The sequence below is a fragment of the Tachyglossus aculeatus genome, chromosome 2, assembly GCF_015852505.1.
Source record: "Tachyglossus aculeatus isolate mTacAcu1 chromosome 2, mTacAcu1.pri, whole genome shotgun sequence".
In the NCBI taxonomy this organism is placed as follows: domain Eukaryota; kingdom Metazoa; phylum Chordata; class Mammalia; order Monotremata; family Tachyglossidae; genus Tachyglossus; species Tachyglossus aculeatus.
In genome coordinates, this window is record NC_052067.1 from 40,590,156 (window position 1) to 40,617,677 (window position 27,522).

General features: G+C 48.5%; 1 protein-coding gene across 2 annotated transcripts in view; it reads left to right on the plus strand.

Annotated features, from left to right (window-relative positions):
- The first annotated feature begins 7,256 nt into the window (after positions 1-7,256).
- The window catches only part of LOC119922897 (myosin VIIA and Rab interacting protein), a 229,545-nt gene continuing 209,279 nt past the window's right edge, over positions 7,257-27,522 (plus strand). For both annotated transcript variants that reach the window (XM_038742511.1, XM_038742521.1), the window contains exon 1: positions 7,257-7,339. The gene's annotated coding sequence lies outside the window, so the exon portion shown is untranslated. The remainder of the gene's footprint in view (positions 7,340-27,522) is intronic.

The following is a 27,522-nucleotide window of genomic DNA, read 5'->3' on the forward strand; positions in this document are numbered from 1 at the left end:
ATCCATGCAGTCCATATTTCCCCTCCCCTCAAGAACCTCCTGCGGTTGCCCATTCACCTCTGCATCGAGCAGAAACTTCTGACCATCAGCTTTAAGCACTCAATCAGCTCTTGTCCGCCAATCCTCTAGCATTGCAACCCAGGCTGTATACTTCCCTTCTCTAATACTAACCTCCTCACCGTGCTTCCATTTCATCTCTCTCACCGTTGACTCCTTGAATAATTATGCCCTCTTTCATGCTTAAAACTCCCACCTGCTCCATATTTGACAGACTACCACTCTGCCCATCTTCAGAGCCCTAATAAAATCTCATCTCCTCCGGGAAACTTTCTCTGACTAATCCCTAATCTTCCCACCCTATTATCCTTCTATACTGTGTCACTCACACATTTAGTCCTAACCGCTAAGCTCTTAGGTACTTACTTCTCCCCCACAACACTTATGTACATAACCTTATACTTGGTTGCTTATTTTAATTTCTGCTTCCCTTGCTAGATTGTGAACTCACTGAGGGCAGGGATTGTGTCTACCAACTTTATTGTACGGTCCCAAGTGCTTACTGCAGTGCTCTGCACTAAGAAGGACTCAATAAATGCAACAGATTGACTGATTAATTGAGCATCAAAGGAATAATGAGGGACTCATCCTCCCTCTGCCATTTGGTTGCTGACATTTATCTTCGCTGGGCCTCCATTTTCTCATCTGTAAAATGTAGATTTAATACCTGTTGTCCCTCCTGTTAAGGAGTGTGTTTTGTCTGCTTTCTTGTATCTTTTCTAGTGCTTAGCATAAATAAGTGCTTAACAAATGCATACAGCATGAAGGAAGCACCCTGGGGCAGGGCAGAAATGGAGGGTGCTATTTGGTATCTTCAGAACCCCATTTTCAGGTGTTATTTAAATCATCTTATTCTAGGGAAGGTTGAAAAATCAGTACTTCCATTTGAAAGAAAGCAAAGCTAACCCTGTGTGTGTGTCCAACAGCAAAGAAAAAAAGCATTCTTGCTTCCTCTCTAGTCTGCTTTTCTGTGCTACTGTTTGAAATTCCTCATTGAGTCTCTGCTTGACCTTGAGTTAAACATTCAGCTCTTCCTGTGCCTCACTTGTCCTTTGCTGGTAATACCAGTGGCTCTTAGGGCTACTGTGCAGTGCTCTAAGGTTCTTTGTCATACAACGTTTTCCGTTTTCCCCCACTCCCTCTCCCATACTGTGGATCTACAGAGCATGTAATAATGGCAGCATTAAAGAAAAGGCAGGGTGGTAAACTGACTGGGGTGTGGCGGGGGTGGCGGAGAGAGGATAGTCCTTGTCTCTTCTTTACGGCTCTGTCTCCAAATGTCCACCTTTAATTTTTGGAGAGGAGCGTCCTCCCAACCTTCTGCCCTTCACTGTCCTCACTGGGCCACCCTGAAGAGGTAGTCTGGCCTAATAGAGCACAGGCTTTGTAGTCAGAGGATCTGGGTTCTAATCCGGCTCCGCTGCTTGTCTGCTGAGGGAACTTGGCTTAAATTCTCTGTGCCCCAGTTTTCTCTTCTGTAAAATGGACATTAAATAGCTGTCCTCCTTCGTACTTAGACGGTGAACCTCACGTAGGACATGGACTGTGTCCAACCAGATCATCTTATATCTACCCTAAGACAATATAGTACATAGCACAAAGTAAGAACTTAACAAATACCATTATCATTATTACTAGTATTATTATTAATCAACCTGAGCACTTGACGTTGTGCTTGGCACTTAGTAAGCATTGAATATATACCATAATTAATATTATTGCTTAGTGCCTTAATTTCACTGGAATTCATCCAACCACATAAGAAAACCCACCAGTGAAATGGTTTGATTTTCATTTGGTTGTCACCTTCATAGCTCAGTGCTTGTGTCTTTAGGGCACGGTGTTAGGACACACCTAGCTAGAAAGCAGCATGGCCTAGTGGAAAGAGCTGAAGCCTGGGAGTCAAAGGACCTGGGTTCTAATCCTGGTTCTGCCACTTGCCTGCTACCACTTCACCTGCCTCAGTTCCCTCATCTGCAAAATGGGGATTCGATACCTGTTCTCCCTCCTACTTAGACTGTGAGCCCCATGTGAGACCTGGAGACTGTGAGCCCACTGTTGGGTAGGGACTGTCTCTCCCAGGCGCATAGTACAGTGCTCTGCACACAGTAAGTGCTCAATAAATACGATTGATTGATTGATTGATCTTATATCCAACCCAGTGTTTAGTACAGTGCTTGGCGCATAGTAAATGCTTAACAGAAACCACAGTTGTTATTATTATTAGAAATGAGTGGGTCAATCAATCAAACAATAGTATTTAATGACTGCCTATTCTGTGCAGAGCCCTGTGCTAAGCATTTGAGAGGGTGAAATAGAGTTATTAGATATTATCCCTGCCTTTGTGGAGTTTACATTCTGGCAGGAGATACTGACTAAAATAGATTACTGGAAGTGGAAAGGAACAGAGTTTCAACGAAACATACAGAAGTACTATGGAGAGGAGGAGGGAGAGGGGAGGTGAGTACCTAAATGCTTAGATATCATTCATTCAATCATATTTATTGAGCGCTTACTGTGTGCAGAGCACTGTACTAAGCGCTTGGGAAGTACAAGTTGGCAACATATAGAGACGGTCCCTACCCAACAGTGGGTTCACAGTCTCAACGAAATGCTGACTAAAATGAAAGTAAGGAGGGAACTAGGGTTGGGGAGAGAGATAAATCAGGGAAGATCTCCTGGAGGACAGATGCTTTCAGGAGGGCCTTGAAGATGGAGAGTGCTGTGGCTTAATAATAATAATAATAATAGTAATGGTATTTGTTAAGCGTTTACTATGTGTCAAGTACTGCTCTAAGCACTCTAATTAGGTTGTGGCCCACTTGGGGCTCACAGTCTTTATCCCCATTTTAAGATGAGGTCACTGAGGCACAGAGAAGTTAAGTGACTTGTCCAAGGTCACAAAGCAGATAAATTGCCGAGCTGGGATTAGAACCCAGGTCCTTCCGACTCCAGGCCCATTGAGGAGGGAGTACCAGGCATCAGGGAGGGTTTGAGCAAGAAGTCCGTGGCGAGAGAGACGAGATCGAGGCACAGTGCGTAGGCTGGCTTGAGAGGAGAGATGCGTACGAGCTGGGACGTAGTGGGGAGGATTGAGAATTAATCGGGGAGAGAGAACTGTCTGAGTGCCTTAAAGCCGGTGGTGAGGAGTTTCTGCTTGATGCAGAAGGAATGGATAACCAATGGAGGTTTCTGAGGAGTGGGGAGACATGAGGAAAAATGTGTTAAATTCATTATAATGTTAGTCATCCCAAAATACTGTTATAATGATTTACATTGCCTTTCTCTAGGCTACGGAGCTGCAAATGAATAGGCAATGAGTGTCAGAGGCTCCCTGCAACTAGGCTACACATGGGAGTAAATGACTGTTTTTGCAAGCTGTATTAACTCTTTCAGGGTGCTAGAGTTGTTTGGTGTACTGCAGCATCCCAGTATGCCTAGCAGGCAGCACGGCCTAATGGATAGAGCACGGTGCTGGGAGTCAGAAGGATCCGGGTTCCAATCCCAGCTCTGCCACTTGTCTGCTGTGTTACATTAAGTCACCTCACTTCTCTAGGCCTCAGTTCCCTGAGCTTTAAAATGGGGATTAAGACTGTAAACCCAACTTGGGACATGGGCTGTAGTCTAACCTGATTAGTTTGTCTTTACCCTAGCAGTCCCTGGCACGTACTAAGCGCTTAACAAGCACCATTAAAAAAAAATAAACAGGTACAGAAAATCTGTTTTTCCTTTGGGTCAGACTAGAATTATGACTGTCAATCCTTCAAATCTGACACGTGTCATTTTCAATCACCCATCCGATTTCCAACTTCATCCAGCATGGCTCAATGGAAAGAGCACAGGCTTTGGAGTCAGAGGTCATGGGTTCAAATCCCGGCTCCGCCAACTGCCAGCTGTGTGACTTTGGGCAAGTCACTTAACTTCTCTGTGCCTCAGTTACCTCATCTGTAAAATGGGGATTAAGACTGTGAGCCCCCCGTGGGACAACCTGATCACCTTGTAACCTCCCCAGCGCTTAGAAAAGTGCTTTGCACATAGTAAGCGCTTAATAAATGCCATTATTATTATTATTATCCCTTTGCAGAGATGGCTGTAGCAGACTTCTTTCCTGGTGCACCCTCTCCTAACTAACGTCCCCATGAATTGAAGAACGAGGCCCTAAAAGTTCTGTTCTTCAGGCACCTTGCTCGGAATTGGTATCGATCTCTCGGAAGTAATTTATTGGGTGCAGCTATTTCTCTTAGGACAACAGAAGCTGGGACCCTGTCATTCGGCACTGAAAAGTTGGCATAGACATGGCAAGGAAAACCAGACTCGCAGGGTACCAAAAATTTGCTGCCTCCTTCTGATTTTTCTCTTCGACTCTGCAATGGCTTTTAATGTTTCCTAGACCAGAACCTCCAAGCCCTATCTCTTCTACTGATCCCACGGTCACCAGAGCAGTTTCTTAGGAATCCCCATTAAGAGGGGGTGGGGAGCTTTATTCTGAGGGAGGGAAATCCACTCTTGATCCCTGCCACCTTTTCTTCATTCATTCATTCATTCAATCGTATTTATTGAGCGCTTACTGTGTGCAGAGCACTGTACTAAGCGCTTGGGATGTACAAGTTGGCAACATATAAAGACAGTCCCTACCCAACAGTGGGCTCACAGTCTAGAAGTCTTCCTCCACCAGGCATAGGGCACTGGCATCAAGAAGCAGCATTGCTTCTGGAAAGAGCAAAGGCTTGGGAGTCAGATGACGTGGGTTCTAATCCCAGCTCTGCCACTCGTCTGCTGTGTGACCTTGGACACGTCACTTCACTTCTCTGTGCCTCAGTTCCCTCATCTGTAAAATGGGGATTAAGACTGTGAGCCCCACGTGGGGCAACCTGATTACCTGGTATCTACCTCAGCGCTTAGAACAGTGCTTGGCTCATAGTAAGCGCTTAACAAATGCCATCATCATTATTATTAGCACAGGCTCGGGAGTCGGAAGACGTGGGTTCTAATCCCAGCTCCGTCACTCGTCTGCTGTGTGACCTTGGGCAAGTCACTTCACTTCTCTGCGCCTCAGTTCCCTCATCTGGAAAATGGGGATTAAGACTGTGAACCCCACGTGGGACAACCCGTACCTTGTAGATACTCCAGCGCTTGGCACATAGTAAGCGCTTAACAAATACCCTAATTAGTACTATGGAAGTGGCATTAATAAAGGACCCCACGGTCGCCAGAGCCGTTTCCTAGGAAGCCCCTTATGGGTGTTTCATGTGGGAAACTTTAGTTTGGGGGCCGGGGCCCCACTCTCCAACTCTGCCACCTTTTCTTCCTTCAGCTGGCAGAGGGCACTGGTGATCTTGGGCTGCATTTGACAGGTAGCAGATCCAAGCTGCGGTGCGCCTCAAACAGTTCCTAGGCACGGTGCTCCTGAGCTCAAGGGCTGCATCCCTGTCCTGTATTCCCCTCCCCTGCGATCCAAGGCTGCATCCCTGCCCTGTATTCCCCTCCCCTGCGATCCAGGGCTGCGTCCCTGCACTTTACTTTCATCTCCTGCGATCCAGGGCTGCACTCCTGCTCTGTATTCCCTCTTCCCTACAATCCGGGGCTGCATCCCTGCCCTGTATTCTCCTCCCTTATGATTCAGGGCTGCATCCCTGCCCTGTATTCTCCTCCTTTATGATTCAGGGCTGCATCCCTGCACTTTACTTTCCTCTTCTGCGATCCAAGACTGCATCCCTGCCCTGTATTCCCCTCTCCTGCGATCCAGGGCTGCATCCCTGCCCTGTATTCCCCTCTCCTGCGATCCAGGGCTGCATCCCTGCCCTGTATTCCCCTCTCCTGCGATCCAGGGCTGCATCCCTGTCCTGTAGTCCCCTCTCCTGCGATCCAGGGCTGCATTCTTGCCCTGTATTCCCCTCTCCTGCGATCCAGGGCTGCATCCTGTCCTGTATTCCCCTCTCCTGCGATCCAGGGCTGCATCCTTGCCCTGCATTCCCCCTCTCTGCGATCCAGGGCTGCATCCTTGCACTTTACTCCCTTCCACTTTGTTCCAGGGCTGCATCCCTGCCCTGTATTCCCCTCTCCTACGATCCAGGGCTGCATCCTTGCCCTGTATTCCCCCTCTCTGTGATCCAGGGCTGCATCCCTGCACTTTACTCAATCAATCAATCAATCGTATTTATTGAGCGCTTACTGTGTGCAGAGCACTGTACTAAGCGCTTGGGAAGTACAAGTTGGCAACATATAGAGACAGTCCCTACCCAACAGTCCCTTCCAGTTTGATCCAGGGCTGCATCCCTGCACTTTACTCCCCTCCACTTTGATCCAGGGCTGCATCCTTGCCCTGTATTCCCCTTCTCTGCGATCCGGGGCTGCATCCCTGCCCTGTATTCCCCTCCCCTTTGATCCAGGGCTGCATCCCTGCCCTGTATTCCCCTCCCCTTTGATCCAGGGCTGGATCCCTGCCGGCTGGTGGGCACTTTCTTGCTGCGACCCCGCATTTTCCCGCAGCGGGCTCCGGCCAGCGAGGGCTGTTGCGGGGTGCCCAGAGGGGATTGGCTGGGCGCAGGCGGGGGGCACTGTACTGAACGCCCAAGGGGACGCCCCCCTTCCCCCTGTTGCAGCTTTCCTCCTGTCCGCCGGTGGGGGGTGGGGGGGCGCGTGCACGCGCAGGCTCGCGCCCGGGGAGTGACGTCACTCCCCCCCTCGGGAGCGGGGCACGAGGGCGGGCGGCGCGCTCCCGCGCCTCGGCCCCGCCCCCTGGCCGCGGCGGGCGGCGCTGATTGGCTGCCGGCTGCCAGCCCGGTGCCGGCGGGCGGCGCTGATTGGCTGCCCGGTGCCAGCCCGGTGTCGGCGGGAGGCGCTGATTGGCTGCCGGTTGCCAGCCAGGTGTCGGCGGGAGGCGCTGATTGGCTCTCTGTTGCCAGCCCGGTGTCTGCGGGCGGCGCTGATTGGCTCTCCGTTGCCGGCCCGGTGTCGGCGGGCGGCGCTGATTGGCTGCCGGCTGCCAGCCAGGTGTCGGGCACCGCGCGGCGCGGCACGAGGGGCACGAGGGACACGGCGGGCACGGCTTGGCCGCAGGGAGCCACGGCTCCCCCCCTGCTGCCAGACGCCGGACCCCGGGGGCCGAGACGCCCCCCGTGCCCCCCGGGCATCCCCCCCCCGGTGCCCCCCGTGCCCCCCGTGCCCGCCCTGCCGGTCCCGGGGACGCGCTGCCCGCTCCGCCGGGCCCGGGCCCCGGACCGGGCGGCTGAGCCAGGCGCTGTCCAGCTCCCATCTTGCTGCAGCCCCTCCGGTCTGCCGAGTGAGTAAGGGGCACCAGGGCTGGGGCTGGGGGCCTGATGGGCCGGGGCAGGGGTGGCAGGGGCTGCGGTGCCAGGGCAGGGGTGGCAGGGGCTGGGGAACTGCGATCCCGGGGTTGGGGACCTGAGGTGCCAGGGGAGGGGACGGGGCTGGGGGCCTAGGATGCCAGGGAAGGGGTAGGGGCTCTGGGGTGCCGGGGTTGGGGGCCAGAGGTGCCAGGGCAGGGGCAGGATGGCAGGGGCTGCGGTGCCAGGGCAGGGGAGGGGCTGGGGAAGTGCGATCCCGGGGTTGGGGACCTAAGGTGCCAGGGGAGGGGACGGGGCTGGGGGCCTGGGGTGCCAGCGCGGGGGCCAGGGCAGGGGCAGGGGAGGGGCTTGGGGACCCGAGGTGCCAGGGCAGGGGCCGGGGCTGGGGGCCTGGGGTGCCATCAGTAGGGGTGGCGTCTGGGAGCCTGGGGGGCCGGGGCAGGGGCTGGGGGCGTGCGGTCCCAGCAAGGGAGGGGGCTCGGGGCATACGATCTAGTCTGGGGACCTGCGGTGCCAGGGCAGGTAGGGGCGGGGGCTGGTGGGCCCGGGGTGCCAGGGCAGGAGCAGGGGAGGGGGCTGGGGGCCTGGGGTACTAGTGCAGGGGCACGGGAGGGGCACATGCGATCCCGGAGCAGGGGCAGGGGAGAGGGCTGGGGCTCTGGGGTGCCAGGGCAGGGACAGGAGAGGGGGATGGGGCTCTGGGGTGCCAGGGCAGGGACAGGGGAGGGGGCTGGGGCTCTGGGGTGCCAGGGCAGGGGCCGGGGAGGGGGCTGGGGCTCTGGGGTGTCAGGGCAGGGGAGAGGGCTGGGGCTCTGGGGTGCCAGGGCAGGGACAAGAGAGGGGGCTGGGGCTCTGGGGTGCCAGGGCAGGGGCCGGGGAGGGGGCTGGGGCTCTGGGGTGCCAGGACAGGGGCAGGGGAGGGGGCTGAGGCTCTGGGGTGTCAGGGCAGGGGAGAGGGCTGGGGCCCTGGGGTGCCGGGGCAGGGGAGGGGGCTGGGGCTCTGGGGTGTCAGGGCAGGGGCCGGGGGGGGCGGCTGGGGCTCTGGGGTGCCAGGACAGGGGCAGGGGTGGGGGCTGGGGCTCTGGGGTGCCAGGACAGGGGCAGGGGAGGGGGCTGGGGCTCTGGGGTGCCAGGACAGGGTCAGGTCGGGGGGCTGGGGCCCTGGGGTGCCAGGACAGGGGCAGGGGACGGGGCTGGGGCTCTGGGGTGCCAGGACAGGGGCAGGGGAGGGGGCTGGGGCTCTGGGGTGCCAGGACAGGGGCAGGGGACGGGGGCTGGGGCTCTGGGGTGCCAGGACAGGGGCAGGGGCGGGTCGGGGGGCTGGGGCTCTGGGGTGCCAGGACAGGGGCAGGGGAGGGGGCTGGGGCTCTGGGGTGCCAGGGCAGGGGCAGGGGAGGGGGCTGGGGCTCTGGGGTGCCAGGGCGGGCGGGTCGGGGGGCTGGGGCTCTGGGGTGCCAGGATAGGGGCAGGAGAGGGGGCTGGGGTTCTGGGGTGCCAGGGCAGGGGCAGGGGAGGGTGTTGGGGGCCCGGGGTGCCAGCGCAGATGAGGAGGGGGGGCAGGGCAGGGGCAGGGTGGGAGGTGGTGGCCTGAGGGTCTCAGGGCAGGGGAGGGGGCTGGGGGGCCTGGGCTGCCAAGACAGGGCAGGGAAGGGCTAGGGGAGTGGGGTCCCAGGGCAGGGGAGGGGGCTGGGGGCGTCGGATTCATTATTCATTCATTATTGAGCGCTTAGTGTGTGCAGAGCACTGTACTAAGCGCTTAGCAGGGGCGGGGAGGGGGCTGAGGACGTCTGGATGCAGGGCAGGGGCCGCGCTTTGGATCAGGATATATGGAGAGGAGACAGGGGAAGGGGCTGGGAGCATTGTTGCCGGGGTGTTTAGGGAAGGATGCTGGTCCCTTTGTGGGAGACGAGGGAGAAGGGACAGACGGAGGGACCAGCGCGGGCCGGTATGGACAGAAGGGCCGAGAGGTGGGGAATAAATGGATGGGCAAAAGAGCAGACACGCTGCAGTCGCATGGGGCTTCTGAGATGGCAGGGTTTGGGGCCTGGGTCTCTGCAGGAGTAGGGGACGAGACAGCCAGAAGTGGTCCATTCCTGGTTGGAGCAGCCCCCTCCCCTATGGGCTGCAACATCCCTTCTGCCCCTTCCCCATCCCCCAAGTGGGACCCTGACTTTAGGTGATGCTTCAGGTGTTTGTGGGTGGGGGGAGAGGGGGACAGTTGGGATGTCACTGTTCTGCCCCGAAAGCTCCCTGTTTTGGCAGCAAAATCCCTTGCTCTAAGACTTCTGGTTTGGAGTTTGGTCTCCCCTAGCCCTCCACACCCCATCCCTATTTCTCCCCCATAGGGTCTTCGCTGGGTCAGGCCTGAGGAGCCCAGAGGGACAAGGATCCCCCAACACCCATCCCCACCCTTGACTCCTCTCAGCCTCTGCGGCCATCCTCCTTCCTTCCTGGCTTTGGCTCACGCAGCCCTGGCAGGGTTAATTCCTCGATGAAAATCACCATGCCCTTTGGGTGTGCCTTTGTGAGTGTGTGTGTATGTGTGAGAACGGGTTTGTATATCCACTACTGCATTTACTGCCAGAAAAGAGTCTCCTCTTCCTGCCGAGGTGGCTGAGTGGCCGGCTGTTTCAATAGCCTGGGCTGTGTTGGTGTTGAGTCCTCCCCGCAAATTGACAATTTTACTTCTGCTGAACTTCACCAAGGATACGGAGCATTGGCCTCTTCCCCTCACCTTCCCAGCCCCCATCACCCTGCAGTGTGTCCCCGTGACGGTCTCTGCCACCTCTTCGCCCCCTTCCCCAAGGACCCGTTTCAGTCATGCCAGCCTTGGTGCCATCACAAAAAACGCCACCCTGGCCGGGCTCACTGTTTTTGATTCTGTAGTAGGACCAATCGTTCCAGTTTTATTAGGGGACAATCAATATGCTATCCATCTTGCATCAGCGCGTGTTGTAGACGGTTTGTCTCCTTTCCATATGTCCAGACGCGAGGCCGTGAATTGAGTCTCGAGCTTGGAATTGACAGAGCGTAAGACAGTCTTCTTTTTCTCTCCCCATCCGCTTTTCCTTTTTCATCCACCCTTCTGCTCCAGGCTTTCTCTTCTAAAATTGGAAACCGAAGTATCTAAATCTGTTGATGAGAAGCCCAAGTTCATAAATCACTCTTGACAGGGCCAGGGCTAGACGCCTCAGCCCCACTCCCTAAAATCTCATTTTCCGAAGTGGTCACTTCCTAGAGGATAAAGGTCACTGACGCTGTGATCCTAGGTCCATGTGGCTTTAATCTGCACCCCACTTTCCTTCTTGGATGGGTATTTATGTGGTAGGGAGTGAAAGTTGGGACAGGATTTCATCCAGCATAGGATGGAGAAGCAGCATGGCCTACTGGATAGAGCACGGGCCTGGACTCAGAAGGTCCTGGCTTCTAGTCCCTGCTCCTCCACTGGTCTGCTATGTGAACTTGGGCAAGCCATTTAACTTCTCTGTCCCTCAGCTCCCTCATCTGCAAGATGGGGATTAAGACTGTGAGCCCTATGTGGGACTCGGGCTGTGTCCAAACCGACTATTTTATTTTATTTTATTTATTTATTTATTTTATTTTACTTGTACATATCTATTCTATTTATTTTATTTTGTTAATATGTTTGGTTTTGTTCTCTGTCTCCCCCTTCTAGACTGTGAGCTCACTGTTGGGTAGGGACCATCTCTATATGTTGCCAACTTGTACTTCCCAAGCGCTTAGTACAGTGCTCTGCACACAGTAAGCGTTCATAAATACGATTGATTGATTGATTGACTATCTTCTATCTACCCAGTGCTTAGAACAGTGCCTGGCACACAGTTAAGTGCAACGTGGCTTAGTGGAAACAGCCCGGGCTTGGGAGTCAGAACGTGGGTTCTAAACCCGGGTCCGCCAGTTGTCTGCTTTGTGACCTTGGGCAAGTCACTTAATTTCTCTGTGCCTCAGTTACCTCATCTGCAAAATGGGGATTAAAAGTGTGAGCCCAACTTGGGACAACCCGATTACCTTGTGTCTACCCCAGCGCTTAGAACAGTGCTTGGCACTTAGTTCACACTTAACAAATACCCCTTAACAAATCTCCCCCTCCCCATCCCGCCGCCTTACCTCCTTCCCCTCCCCACCGCACCTGTATATATGTATATATGTTTGTACATATTTATTACTCTATTTCTTTATTTATTTTACTTGTACATATTTATTCTATTTATTTTATTTTGTTGATATGTTCTGTTTTGTTGTCTGTCTTCCCCGTTTAGACTGTGAGTCCACTGTTGGGTAGGGACCGTCTCTATATGTTGCCAACTTGTACTTCCCAAACGCTTAGTACAGTGCTCTGCACACAGTAAGTGCTCAATAAATACGATTGATGAGGAATACGATTGAATGAATGAATGAATGAAAATACCATAATTATTAAATACCATTAGGATGATGACGAGGATGATGAAACAGTTCTTGTTGCCTCATGCTTAGAAAGTTGTATCTGTTTCTTCGCTGGTCTCCCTGGTTCTATCCCTTTCCCCCTCCAGTCCGTGAACACATCTCCACTTGTGAAGAACGTCCTTTGTCTTCCCATTATGCTGTACGTCAAGCAAAAACTGCCTGACCAGCTTCGTCTCTCCTTCGACTTTCCCTATGTCACAGGACCAGCTGTCTTCCCCCGCTCACTCCATTCCTCCCAAGTTAACCACCTAGCTGTACCCTGCCAAATCGGGCAGAACACAGCTCTCCCCCTGGAAGACCCTAAAACCCTTCCCCAGTTCCCTCTCAACATCCCAAGTCATATCAACTCTAGGACTTATTTATCCCTTTCCTTTGCAGTTGTGTATATATGTGTAATCCGTTGGGTAGTCAATTGTTTATTCTGATCATTCCATTTGCGATACCTTTGTGTCGGTCTCCCCCATTAGGGTGGAAGTTTCTTGTGGACAGGGTGACTTGCACATCCGTTGAGCTTTCCCAAAGCTTTCCCAAGTGTTTAGTACAGTCAATGGCACATCGTGGGTGCTCAAAAACTCCCATTACTACTGCTTCCACTGTGGAGCAGGGAGGTTTGAATCACCGCCTGAATTTCCGGGGACACATGATCTTCCATTAGTGACTTGAGCCAGTCTTTCCTATGTCTTCCCCTTGAGATAAAAAAAAAAAAAACTGATATAAATCTCAGATTTCTTATGAATGGACGGGTTGGCTCACTGACAATAGTTGAGGCTTCACAGGTAAATGGGGCCATTCTGATTGTAAGAAGGCCTAGGCAAATGCACCAGGGAGATCAATCAATCATATTTGTTGAGTGCTTACTGGGTGCCGAGCACTGGGCTAAGCACTTGGGACAGTGCAGTACAACAGAATTGGTAGACACATTCCCTGCCCACAATGGGTTTACAGACTAGAGGGAGTTTATTGTGGATTGTCATGCCCCCAAGGTCAAGGTGATGATAACCATAATGATAACAATAACAGTAAAAATAATAATAATATTTGTGGCATTTGTTAAGTGCTTATTATGTGTCAGGCACCATACTAAGCGCTGGGGTGGATTAGAGAAGCAGCGTGGCTCAGTGGAAAGAGCCCCGGCTTGGGAGTCAGATGTCATGGGTTCCAATCCCGGCTCCGCCACTTGTCAGCTGTGTGACATTGGACAAGTTACTTCACTTCTCTGGGCCTCAGTTACCTCATCTGTAAAATGGGGATTAAGACTGTGAGCCCCACGTGGGACAACCTGGTCACCTTGTATCCTCCCCAGCGCTTAGAACAGTGCTTGGTACATAGTAAGTGCTTAACAAATGCCATCATTATTATTATTATTATTATTATTATTATTATTATTATTATTATTATTCAAGCAAATTGGTTTGGACACAGACCCTGTCCCACATAGGCCATACATGTCTCACAGTTTTAATCCCCATTTCACAGATGAGGTAACTGAGGCACAATGAAGTTAAACATCTTGCCCAAGGTCACAGAAACAGGCAAGCAGCAGAGCTGGGATTAGAACGCAGGTAGGGCCTTGGTACCAAGGATGATGGACAAACCATTCCATCATTCTCATTAAGTCCTTTATACAGTGCTCTACACATAGTAAGCACTCAATAAATACCATTGATTGATTAGCATTATAATGTTTGTTAAACACTTTCTAGGAGTCTTTGTGTCCCTTCAGACTGTTATGGGCAGGGAAAGTATCTGTTTATTCTCTTGTATTGTACTCTCCCAAGCCCTTTGTAGTGCTGTACACCTAGTGAACGCTCAATACATACCACTGATTGATGTGTCAAGCCCTGTTCTAAGCACTGGGGTTGATTCAAGTGAATCAAGTTGGACACAGTCCTTGTCCCACAGGGGCCTCATTTCAACCTTTTTGGGCCTCAGTTTCCTCATCTGTAAAGCAAGAATAAGCTGAGCGTAACCCAGCTTCCACAAAGGGATGTGGGACAGACTTTAACTCATTAAGCATTTGGGAACCCTAATTCCTGCATTACTGCATAAATTGACAGTTGTATGCTCGAAGACCGGTGAGATTAGAGCGAAACTTGGCCTGGTGGTTAGAAACTGGGCTTGGGAGTCCAAAGGACCTAGGTTCTAATGCCCGCTCGGCCACCTGTCTCCTCTGTGACCTTGAGCAAGTCACTTGACTTCCCTGTGCCTCGATTACCTCATCTGTATGATGGGGATCAAGACTGTGAGCCCCAGGTGGGACTGTGTCCAATCTGATTAGCTTCTATCTAACCCCAGTACTTAGTACAGTGCCTGGAACAGAGTAAACACCTAACAAATACCACAAAAGCAAATGACCAAAATGTAGATGGACCCGCTGGAACAGCATTGAATATGTACATGGCGTCTCGTAATCCTGGCTCCACCTCTTCTCTGCTGTGTGACATTGGCAAGTCACTTCACTTCTCTGTGCCTCAGATATCTCATCTGTAAAATGGGGATTGAGACTGTGAGCCCCGTAATCCTGGCTCCACCGCTTGCCTGCTGTGTGACACTGGAAGTCACTTCATTTCTCTGTGCCTCAGTTATCTCATCTGTAAAATGGGGATTGAGACTGGGAGCCCCACATAGGACAGGGACTGTGTCTAACTCGATTTGCTTGTATCCACCCCAGCACTTAGTACAGTGCCTGGCACATAGTAAGCGCCTAACAAATACCATCATTATTATAATCCCATCTCCTTCTGTAGGGGACATTCGTTCCCTCTCTCCACTCTCCCACCCAGTGAAATGTCCCAGCCCGAAGCCCAGTGGAGAGGAAGTGTGAAAGGGCCACCTTGAATTAAAATTGTTTTCGAAATTATGGTATTTGAGTACTTACTAGGTGTCAAGCACTGTAGTAAGCACTGGGGTAGAGAGAGATTAACCAGGTCAGCCACAGTCCCTGTCCCTCATGGGGCTCACATTCTAAGGAGATGGGAGATGTTGAATCCCCATTTTACAGATGAGGTAACTGAGGCACGGAGAAGTTAAGTAACTTGTCCAAGGTGTTCACAGGCAGTCAAGTGGTGGAGCTGGGATTAGAACCCAGGTTCTCTGGCTCTCCAGCCTGTGCTCTTTCCACTAGGCCATGTTGGTAGGAGATTGTGGAGATAGGGGAGGGAAAACCTGTGGCATAGAGCAGGCTCTCATCAGACAGCTCCCTCCCTCCCTGACTCCAAAAACACTTACTTTTCCTTTCTTCATTCAATCAATCAATCGATCAACAAGTGGGTTTTTTTTAGTGCTTGCTCTGTGCAGAGCACTGTACTAAACGCTTGGGAGAGTATAATACAGCAGAGTTAGTAGACACATCCCCTGCCCACAACAAAACTTATAGTTTTGAGGGTCTGAATCTCTCTGCTGCTTTTTCCTTTCTAATCTTTAGAAAGGGAAATCAACCTCTCTCCTCCAACCTCGCTGCAAAACCCGTGTCAAAGGGTATAATTCTTTCAGCCTACTCTGGTTTTGTCTGTCTCGTTCATGGTCGCTTTGTTTGCATGTGATTTTCCTGAGGGTCAGCCATGCTAGACTGTAGTGTCCTCAGAGGAAGGAGTGAGTCATTTACAAAAATGTTATTAATTAGCCTCTGCTATCCCTTCAACCAAAGCTAGCACAGTGACAGATAGGGTGGTCCCAAAGGATAAAGAGGGGGCAGACACCCTACGTAGAAATGAGTCTTGTATTTCATTCCCAGCCTACATGTCAGCTGATCCCTCTAGAGCCCCAGAGAAATCCAACTAATAGGATTTTCCTCGGGTGCTCAAAAATCAGGGTCTATCAGTGCTTTTATTGGGTGCTCACTGTGTGCAGAGCACTGTACTAAGCTCTTGGGAGAGTACAACAGAGTTGGTATACACATTCCCTGCCCACAATGATTTTACAGGCTCTTCAGTGGAGTCCAAGGAAGCTTTTTATAAAAGGATCAGTCCTTCACTATATATATATATGCACTTATTCTGAAGCTTCCTTTCCATGTCGCTGTCCATGAACCTGGTACATCCCTGAAGCTTTCCTCAAAATATAGTTGCGTTAGGAAGTGGCCGAGTCTAAACCTGTAAATAATAGAGACTTCCCGTGTTCCCCGACATGGCCTAAGACAACATGCCTCTACATGTCCTGGAACCTTCTTCAGGCCCCCAGAGAGGTGGTCTCCAAGGAGACCCCCATCTCATGCTCCAGGTAACATGGATATTCTGTACAGCAAACAGCTAGATTGTAAGATCCTGAGTGCGGGGATTGTGTCTTCTAACTCTACTGCACCTCTCCCAAATATAAACATTGCCCTGCCCTGTAAGTGTGCAGTAAATACTACTGATTGATTGATTAAAGCCATGCCTGTAGGGAGCTGTTCCCCTCCGGGCTCATCTCTTCACTAGGGAAGAGAAAAGGAAGACAGTGGACAGTTTCAGGCAAAGCCTCTTTCATGGCAGCAGCACTGCCATGAAATTCATGACTTTCATGGCAGCAGCTCTGCCATGAAATCCATGCAATTCCTGCCAGCAAGAATTGGCACTGGATTCAAAAACAACAGTCAACATGCCTGTCGATGACTCTTCAGCAGTGCAAGGTTGCTGAACTAACCCTTTCAAAGAAATATGGGAAGCAGCATTGCTTAGGGAAGAGAGCATGGACCTGGGATTCAGAAGGACCTGGGTTCTAATCTTGCCTCCATCACCTGTCTGCTGTGCGACCCTGGGCAAGTCACTTCACTTCTCTAGGCCTCAGTTCCCTCATCTGTTAAATTGGGATGAAGATTGTAAGTCCCATATGGGACAGGGACTGTGTCCAATCCATTTACTTTGGATCTACCCCAGTTCTTAGAACAGTGCTTGACAAATAGTAGGTGCTGAACAAATACCATCATCATCATTGTCTGGAGGGGGCAATGAACCTTTATTCTCCCTAGCTTTCCTCTGTGCTAGCCCTTCATGGACCCATAATCCATTTTCAAACCTTTCTTAAGGCATTTGTTTGAACCTGTTAATAACCTGAGATAAATTCCTCCTGCTGGTTGAAGAAATGCCAACTTTAACCTTCACTGGGGGTCCCCGGCCCTAGTTCTATTGAAGCGTTTCCCCAGTACACCTCATTACTGGTACAGTTTAAAGGGCTTCAGTCTCTTTCCCTCTCAGCCTTCCTTCAGATTTTTTATTATGCTATTTTTTTAAGCATTTACAGTGGACCAGACACTGTTGTAAGCACTGGGGTAGATACAAGCTAATGAGGTTGGAAGCAGTCCCTGTCCCACATAGGACTCACTACCTTAATCCCTACGTTGCAGATGGGGGAACCGAGGCACTGAGAAGTAAAGCGAATTGCCCAAGGTCACATAGCAGACAAGAGGTGCAGCTTGGATTAGAACTCGGGTCTTTCTGAGGCTGCTTCTCAGCCACTGTACTAAGCACTAGAACAATGTGCATGAATGAGAAACAGTGCATCCCAATGGAAAGAGCAAAGGACTAGAAGTCGAGACCTGAGTTCTAATCCTAGACCTGCCACTTGTCTGCAATATGACCTTGGGCAAGTCACTTAACTTCTCTGTGCCTCCGCTTCCTCAACTGTAAAATGGGGATTAAATACCACTGCTCCCTCCCCACTTAGACTGTGATCTCCATGTGGGCTAGGACTATGTCTTATCTGACTTGATTGTATCTTCTTAAGTGCTTAGTACAGTGCTTGCTTGAAACATAGTAAGTGTTTAACAAATGGCATTATTATTATCAGTGACAGGGACCGTGAACAATCTGATTAGCTTGGATCTACCCCAGTGCTTGGTTTAACAAGCAGATGCTTAACAATTGCCACTATTATTTTTATTGTTATAACGAGAATTACCATAATTGTTTTATAATCATATATTATACATTGTTTTATAATGTACAGTTATATAATATATAATTACAATAATATTGATAATAAAATTAGTTAGGGTTCCTATCTGACAAGGGGATTATAGCCTAAAAATAAATGGGGCAGGCATGGAAACAGTGAAGACAGACATGTAAGGCATTGGGAAAAAACAGAAATGAGAGAGAGAGAGAGAGAGAGAATGCTAAGAAGCAGTGTAGCCCAGTGGAAAGATCATAAGTCTGGGATTCAGAGGACTTGGGTTCCAATCCCGACTTTGCCATGTGCCTGCTGTGTGACCTCAGGCAAGTCACTTAACTTCTCTGTGCTTCAGTTGCCTCATCTGTAAAATGGGGGTTAAATCCTATTCCCTCCTATTTGGACTGTGAGCCTCATGTGGGACAGGGACTATTTCCAACCTGATCAACTTGTATCTACCTCAGTGCTCAGGACAGTGGTTGGCACATAGTAATCGCTTAATAAGTACCATAATTATCATTAATACTCCTCAATAATTGGTTACTGGTGCCTACTGAAAGCCTCAAGGTGGGAAAACCACCCAAGTGAAGTGTTAAATTGAGTGTTTTGGTAATTGGTTCAGCGAAGTCAGCCTATCTGGGCAATCCAGCATCAATTCCCCCAACCACCCTTGAACTCCTTAAGAGAACACAAAGCTGCTCCATTGCTCCTGTTCAGTAATCAATCAGTGATATTTATTGAGTGCTTATGATGTGCAGAGGACTGTACTAAGCGCTAGGGAGAGTATGATACAACAGAATTAGTAGTCATGTTCCCTGCCCATAATGAGCATACAGCCTGGGGGATACCAGTCAAATGATTTTCAGAAGCTGTTGCTTTCCAGTCCCACCTCCTCAGGGCTCTTTCTGTTCCAAGAGAGAATCGTCCCTGAGCACATTGGCTGTTGCTGCCTTTTCTGGCTCTGATTTCCTCTGTTCACAGCCAGGGACTTGTCTGATTCCTGGGATTGAAAGAGACTGAGGGGGAAACCATCGCAGTTAAATAATCAATCAGTGGTTTGAACTGAACCGAGTTCTCAGGAGAATAGTTTAGAGTTGAGAGCTGCGATCCCTGCCCTTAAGGAGCTTATGATCTAGAGGGAGAGGAAATAAATTGTAGGTAGGAGGAAGCAAACAAGTTTAAAGATAGGTACTTAAAGACCGTGGGAGCTGGCTGTGGGGTGACTACTAAAGATGCATAGCTGGTAAAGACTCGAGTGTGTAGGTGACATGGAAGGGAGGGAAGATGGGAGATTAATCAGAGGAAACTACTGAGGGATTTCAGAAGGAAACACAAGGTGAAGAGATAAGAGGTCCCTTCTCAGGTTTCCCTTCCCAGCCTCTTCCTGCTTAGATTGCTACACCAGCATACCCAAGACAGGGGCTTGGGAAGGACCAGAAGTTTGGAAGAGGAGCAGGAAGATGGAGGAGGCAGGCCAGGGAACAGCCACTGAAAAATCACCATCATCTCCCAAAAGCATATCCTATAGCCCTGCTGTGGGAGTCAGAAAGACTTGGGTTCCAATCCCAGCTCCCCCACTTGTCCGCTGAGTGACCTGGGGCAAGTCACTTGACTGTGCCACAGTTACCTCATCTATAAAATGAGGATTAACACTGTGAGCCTCATGTGGGACATGGACTTTGTCCATTGTGATTAGCTTGTATCTGCGCCAGCACTTAGTTCCATGCCCGGCACATAGTAAGCACTTAAATACTGTAAAAAAAAATTCTCAAGCTTTGGGTTTGTCAGTATTTTTTAAGTACTTACTGTCTGCAGGGCACTGAGCGCTTGGGAGAGTACAACACAATAATGTAACACCCACAGTCCCTGCTCCCGATGGCTTCCTAATGAAAATTCTGTCTCTTCATCGCACAGAGACCTTTAATTTCAGGCGATCCAGGACAAAAGCAGACAAGTGGCAAATTTGCCTGCTGCTTAACTGAAAAGCATAGAGAAGGTAAACAATCAACAACAAAACACCCAACAGTTCCTTTAGAGGCTTAGAGCAATTTAAAGGAAACTACCCTCATTTTTATTTGGGTAATGCCATGAACACTTAAAGGATGAATATAGAAGCACTGCGACACACCTTTAATTGTCCTTGAAATAGCTCACTTTAATTAAAGTATGTGTTTCCAAACCTCAGATGTATGACTGAAGTGGAGTTCAATTTGTGAGCTGAGCAGCAGAGCCCATGCATTTAAGAAATCCCAAAGAGGTTTCTCTTCTGCCACTGGGTTAGTTAGCTGGGGAGTCTCTAATGTGGGCAGGGAATGCGTCTGCCATTTCTGCTGCACTGCATTCTCCCAAATGCCCAACACAGTGCTCTGCACACAGTAAGCATGCATTAAATAATAATAACAATAATAATAATGGCATTTATTAAGCGCTTACTATGTGCAAAGCACTGTTCTAAGCACTGGGGAGGTTACAAGGTGATCAGGTGGCCCCACGGGTTGCTCACAGTTTTAATCCTCATTTTACAGATGAGGTAACTGAGGCACAGAGAAGTTAAGTGACTTGCCCAAAGTCACACAGCTGACAATTGGAGGAGCTTGGCATCCTGTGTGTTCTGGGATATATTCAGCTATCCAAATAGTTCAGGTTCAGCCTTAGTCAAAATTGTAGCCTGGTGCAGTTTTTAGTTTGGCGATCTCAGGCTAAACGTCAAAGGTCCCCCTTCACCCATAAGCCCCTCTTTTTTTTTTTTTTTTTAAATGGTATTTATTAAGCACTTACTATGTGCCATGCACTGTACTAAACACTGGGGTAGATACAACCTAATCAGGCTGTACGTAGTCTATGTCCCATGTGGGGCTCACAGTCTTAATCCCCATTTTAGAGGTGAGGTAACTGAGGCCCAGAGATGTTAATGACTTGCCCAAGGTCACAGAGCATCAAGCGGTGGAGCCAGGGTTAGAACCCAGGTCCTTCTGATTCCCAGGTCTGTGCTCTTTCCACTAGACAACACTGCTTCCCTGGTTCTCTGTATGGTCTCACCCACTCCCTACTGTTTGGTTTGGACAACAGTGAGTTCAGATCCAAATTGAGCTTCTGATAGCACTGTCATAATTCTAGTAATTTTTTTGCTAAGGACTTACCAAGCACTGGGGTAAATGCAAGATCATCGGGTCATATACAGACAGCCACATGGGACATGCCATATGGTATTGACACCTGTCTACTTGTTTTGTTTTGTTGTTTGTCTTCCCCTTCTAGACGGCGAGCCTGTTTTTGGGTAGGGACCGTCTCTATATGTTGCCAACTTGTACTTCCCAAGCGCTTAGTACAGTGCTCTGCACACAGTAAGCACTCAGTAAATACGATTGAATGAATGAAATGAATGAATGGGATTTACCATCTAAGTAGGAGGGAGAACAGGGATTAAATCATCATTTTACAGATTAGGAAACTGAGTCACAGAGAAATGAAATGACTTGGTCACACAGCAAGCACGAGGCTGAGGTGAGATTAGCACCCAGATCCTCTGACTCCCAGGGCTGTGCTCTTTCCCCTGGGTCATGCTGCTGTGGCTCCTACCTCTGGACATTATACCAAAACCACCAACTGAGTACTTTTGCTTCTAAGTGTAAATAAAGTGAGGAATAGTAGAGTCTACAGAGCTTTGTAAGAATGAGCTCAGATCACCTCTTCTCTGCCTGTGTCTTGCTGGAGAACCCAAGGTAAATAGTCACTCAGTTTGGATCTTAGAAGAAAATGATGCATGAGATTCTTACCATAAGGGTTCCTTGTCTTGCCAAACCTCCTCCACCAGCTCTAAACATGCTATCTCTCAGCAAAATCATCAAAGAGCCTGAAAAAGCTACCAGGAAAAAATTGGGGTTATGCCAGGAGGCAGAAACTACAAAGTCTTGCTTTGAATCTGGCAATTGCGTGGACCAGGGCTGTGCCCGCATCACCTAGCTCAATGACTCTCCTTGGCATAGATCAAAACCAGCACTCTTGAGGACACTTGTGGGGTACTACAGCAATGAATCTATTGGGAAGGAAGAAAAGGAAGACAAGGAACCCTTATGGTAAGAATTTCATGAATCATTTTCCTCTAAGATTCAAATGGGGTAACTGTTTATCTTGGGTTCTCCAGCAAGACACAGGCAGAGAAGAGGTGACCTGAGTTCATTCTTATAAAGCTTTGTAGGCTCTACTATTCCTCACTTTATTTACACTTTGAAGCAACAGTGCTCAGTTCGTGTTTTGGGTGTTAAGTGCTAAACTCCCATTAAATTGAATGAGTCTGTGAGTTTCTGGTGTACTGTACTGAAAATAGAATGGCACGAACTTTTGATAGTTTACAGATGAACCCTGAGGTGATTACTTTTTATCTACTGCAGCATCGAGCCCAGGGCTGGGTACCTATTTAGCATCCTCTAGACTGTAAGCTCATTGTGGGCAGAAAATGTGTTTACTAACTCTGTCATACTCTTCCAAGTGCTTAGTACAGTGTTCTGCACACAGTAAGCACTCAAAAGCCATTGATCAATTTAATAAATACCGTGACAGTGCACCTGTGATTTTTATCCAGTTCAGCCACCATCACTTCTACACTTAACCACTGATTTTTTTTTAAACATGGTGTCTGTAAAACTCTTATTATATGTCAAACAGTGTTGTAAGTGCTGGAGTAGATAGAAGTTAATCAGATTGGATATAGTCCTTGTCCCACATGGGACTCACTGTCTCAATAGGAGGGAGAAGAGATATTTATTGTCTTTGGGTGTAAATTCCTGTACTAAACATTGTCAGAGTACATTATGATTTAATAATATGGGTCAGACACTGTGTCTGACCTGTTTAACCTGTATCTACCTCAACACTTAGAACAGTGCTCAACACCTAGTAAGAACTTAACAAATACCAGCATGCAGCAGAAGCAGCATGACTCAGTGGAAAGAGCACGGGCTTTGGAGTCAGAGGTCATGGGTTGGAATCCCGACTCCGCCAATTGCCAGCTGTGTGACTTTGGGCAAGTCACTTAACTACTTTGGGCCTCAGTTACCTCATCTGTAAAATGGAGATTAAGACTGTGAGCCCCCCATGGGACAACCTGATCACCTTGTAACCTCCCCAGCGCTTAGAACAGTGCTTTGCACATAGTAAGCATTTAATAAATGCTCTCATTATTATTATTATTATTAAATATCACAATTATAATTATTATTAATTTCAACACCATTTAAATTGAACTGTGTGACTGCTTATAACACCTTTACATCCAAAATGCCTGTCTGGGTTTATTTAGAAGCATTAAATGGTCTAGCTTCCTGAGTTTTCATTCTTATTGAAATCTCAAGATTCAGATTTATCAGAGACTTAGGTATGAACTCAGGAAATCAGTTGGATCAATCAGCCAATCAGTCAATCGTGTTTATTGAGCACTTACTGTGTGGAGAGCCCTGTATGCTATAACAATAAAACAGACACATTCCCGTCCCACATCAAGTGTACAGTCTACAGGGGAAGACTGACATTAATGTAAATAAGTAAAGTTACAAATATGTACCAAAGTGCTATGGGGCTATGGGGGTGGTGGGGAGGGGATAAATAAATGGAGCAAGTCAGGGTGATGCAGGGAGCAGTTGGAGAAGAGGAAAGGAGGGTTTGGTCAGGGAAAGCCTCTTGGAAGAGATGGACCTTCAATAAGTCTTTAAAGACAGAGAGAGTAATTCTGTGTTGGATATGAAGAGAGAACATTGCTTTGCACATAGTAAGCACTTAACAAATGTCATTATTATTATTATAAGAGGGAGGGCATTCCAGGCCAGAGGCAGGATGTGGGTAAGAGGTCAGCGGCGAGATAGATGAGAGAGATGGATGTACCGTGAGAACATTGGCATTAGAGAAGTGAAGTGTTTGGGCTGGGTTGTAGTAGGAGAGTAGCGAGGTGAGGTATGAGGGAGCAAGGTGATTGACTGCCTTAAAGGATCATTTAACTTGAGAGCGATCTTTTTTGAAATAATACCATTTCCCATAAACTCAGTGTTTGCCCTTTCCTACGGCCAGCAATGATAAGGGGCCCAGGGCCTAAGTTGCTTCCACTGTGCTAAACCCTTGTCTTGTATATTCTATCAACTTTTTCCCTTCTGTAATTCCTGAGGAATACAGAAACAGGGGGAATGATTTTCATATCAAAAGGCTCCCACTGCTCACGCACGCATGTGCACACACATGCACAAAGAAAGCAAGCTCTCTTATTCCTACATACGGGTACCTCTATAAGATTTCTGTGAGGCTCACATTACAACCCTTACCTAAGTTTGCCCTCTTCAGCGTGGTCATATGCCACTGGCCAAAGTATGTTTTATCTGTCACAGATCTGAGATAAACTATATGATATAATTGCTCTCAAGCTTTTGAACTAATTTTCAGTGAGAAAATATTGAAGGGTAACAGTAGTACTACTAGTAATAACACTTGTGATTTTTGTCAAGCCCTCTCCTTATTGCTGGGGTAGATGCAAGATATTCAATTCGGACACAGTCCCTGTCCCACCTGGGGCTTCCTGTGTACCTAGAAGGGAAAACAGGAATTAAATCCCAATTTGCAGATGTGGAAAGTGCATTCATTCATTCATTCAATCATATTTATTGAGCGCTTACTGTGTGCAGAGCACATTTTAGGGAAGTTAAATGACTTACCCAAGGTCACACGTAGGAAAACAATGGAGCTGGGATTGGAACCCAGGTCTTCTGACTCCCAACCCTGTGCTCCAGCTAGATTATATTCCTGGGTAGTCGCTAACTTCACCTGAGATCCAGTTGCAGCCAACGTCTTGTTGGTTCTGCCATGGAAATCGCCAGTGATTTTGTCTCCCTTCATGACGCTGACAATAGAATTGGAACGGGATGGAAAAGCAATTTCTCAAATTGAAACTGAAACCTTAATTGAGCTGGACACTGTGATTTGGACTCACAAAGCTATGTACATAGATAAAATTTATTTGAACGCCTGTTACCCCCTCTAAACCGTTAACTCCTTGAGGACAGGGACCTGGTACTACTGTTGCATTGTACTCTCCCAACTGCTTAGTACATTGGTCTTCTCACAGTAGGTGCTCATTAAATGCCATTGATTCCTTGGAGGCTGCGCATGCATGAATTGCTTTGAAATGTTCACGAAATGAGGAGGAAACAAGGCAGTGAGAGAAACGTTATATGCTGAGATACTAGAGCTTGTCGCATTAAACTTCTGCTATGGTGCACAAGAGACGAAAGCGCAATTCAACCCAGAGCTAAAAAGTCAATTCCATTTCCTGTTTTTGTGAAAACTCACTGCCTCCATCCTCCTTGGTTGCCAAGAGGTCACTTTCTCTTTTCCAATGACAGGAAGCCAAAGTAGCAAAAGGAGTTTTACAAAGCTGAGAGGCAATGATTTATTTACAGGGAAACAATGAGGCTTAGTGGATAGAGCACTGGCTTGGGAATCAGAAGGATCTGCGTTGTAATCCCAGCTCCTCAACTTGTCTGCTTTGTGACCTTGGGCAAGTCACTTTACTTCTCTGGACCTGAGTTTCCTTATCTCTAAAATGGTAATATAAGACTGTGATCCCCCTGTGGGACATGGACCATATCCAGCCCAATTTGTTTGTATCCACCCCAGTGCGTAGTACAGTGCCTGGCACATAGCAAGTGCTTAACAAATGCCACAAATATTATTATTGTTTTTATCAAGCCCATGAATTCCTGCACAGGGAGCAAACTCTTCAAAAAATGCAGACTCCCACACAGATTTGCTAATAATGATAATAATAGTCATTATGTTTTTAATGGTATGTGTTAAGCACTTACTACATGGCAGGCACTGTACTAAGCTCTGTGGTAGATAATCAGGTTGGACGCAGTTCATGTCCCACATCGGGCCCACAGTTCAAATCCTCCTTTACAAATGAGGTAACTGAGGCCCAGAGAAGTGAAGTGCCTTGCCCGAGGTCACACAGCAGATATGTGGCACAGCTGGGTTTGGAACCCAGGCCCTCTAACTCCATCATCATCATCATCATCATCATTGGTATTCCGTGGCCTGTTCTCTTTCCACTGGGCCATGTTGCTTCTCAATACTCACTCCTCTCTTTCTCTCTCTCTCTCTCTCTCTCTCCCCCACCCTCCCTTTCTCTCTCTCTCTGTGACACACACTGTCTCTCTTCTCCTCCCTTCTCTCTGCATTGGCAGTTTTCTTAAATTTTTATAACCCGCTCTCTTAATACTGGGATGAATCTGCAGACTTCGGAGGCTGCTGTAGAAGGGCACACTGAAAGCATCTGGAATGTGATGTTCAAAATATCGATGGTCGGGTTGAAAGTCTTTGTGACAAGAGCCTCCATTGCCATCTGCTGCAAAAACCCCTGCCAGACCCTGCCTAGGAAGCAGCTACTCCTGGAACCTTAATTTAGAAGTAGCATTCACCTAGAATAATTGGTGGAAAATTCAATAAGATCTCTTCAGGATAAGGATGATCAGATTACCCATTGAATTTGCAATTTCCAGGCCCATTTTCATTTGCCAGAAATGAGATTATGGGCACAATTATGCTTGATGCAAACACCTGGTACCTAACCAAGAAGGCTAGGTGGTCTCTTAGTGTCGGTGGTCTTTACATGTGTTTTATCTAGTCATTCCCCTTCAGGAAAATCACAGTTCTGGAGGGTGTTACAGGTGAGAGGGATTGGGGTGAAGTCTTGGAAAAATGTATCAGAGCGCACATGGGATTTTCCTAACATATTATCAGGGGAGTCACTAACGACTGATTGATTGATAATAATAATAATGGCATTTATTTAAGTGCTTACTATGTGCAAAGCACTGTTCTAAGCGCTGGGGAGGTTACAAGGTGAACAGGTTGTCCCACGGGGGGCTCACAGTCTTAATCCCCATTTTACAGATGAAGGAACTGTGAGACACAGAGAAGTTGCGTGACTTGCCCAAAGTTACACAGCTGACAATTGGCAGAGTGGGGATTTTATTATATTTCATGAATATAACCCATGACCTCTGACTCAGTTGTATTTACTGAGTGCATACAGTGTGCAAAGCACTGCACTAAGCACTTGGGAGAGTACAAGTGAACAATAAATGGACATATTCCCTGCCCATAATGAGCTTACAGTTTAGGAAGGAAGACAAACATTAATGTGAATAAATACATTACAGAGATGTATGTAAGTGCTGTGGGGCTGCGAGGGGGGATGAATAAAGGGAGCAAGTCAGGGTGATGCAGATGGGCATAGCAGAAAAGGAGAGGAGGGCTTAGTCAGGGAAGGCCTCTTGGAGGAGATATGCCTTCAATAAGGCTTTGAAGTTGGGGAGAGTAATTGTCTGTCAGATATGAGAAGGGAGGGTGTTCCAGGCCAGAGGCAGGAGGTGGGCAAGAGGTTGGCCGTGAAATAGATGAGACTGAGTACAGTAAGAAGGTCAGCATTAAAGGAGTGAAGTGTGTGGCCGGATTATAGTTGGAGAGTAGCGTAGTGAGTTAGGAGGGGGCAAGGTGACTGAGTGCTTTAAAGATTGACAAAACTGAGGAATAGGAAAATGCAGGTATAAGGGAAAGATCAATAATTCAGGCTTCGGGATATTGAGGTGGAGGCAAGATACCGAGGAGAAGATGAAAGATTATGTGGGAGTGGGAAAGGCCAGAAGTTACTGTTAAGGTTTGAATCATTCTAAGAATGGTCCATAATCCTAGTTGATGGGAGTTCAACCTGAAGGAGCAAAGATGGAAAATGATTTTCTTTGGGTATCTGTTGTGAATGAAAATGCTGTAGGTTTACCTCAAT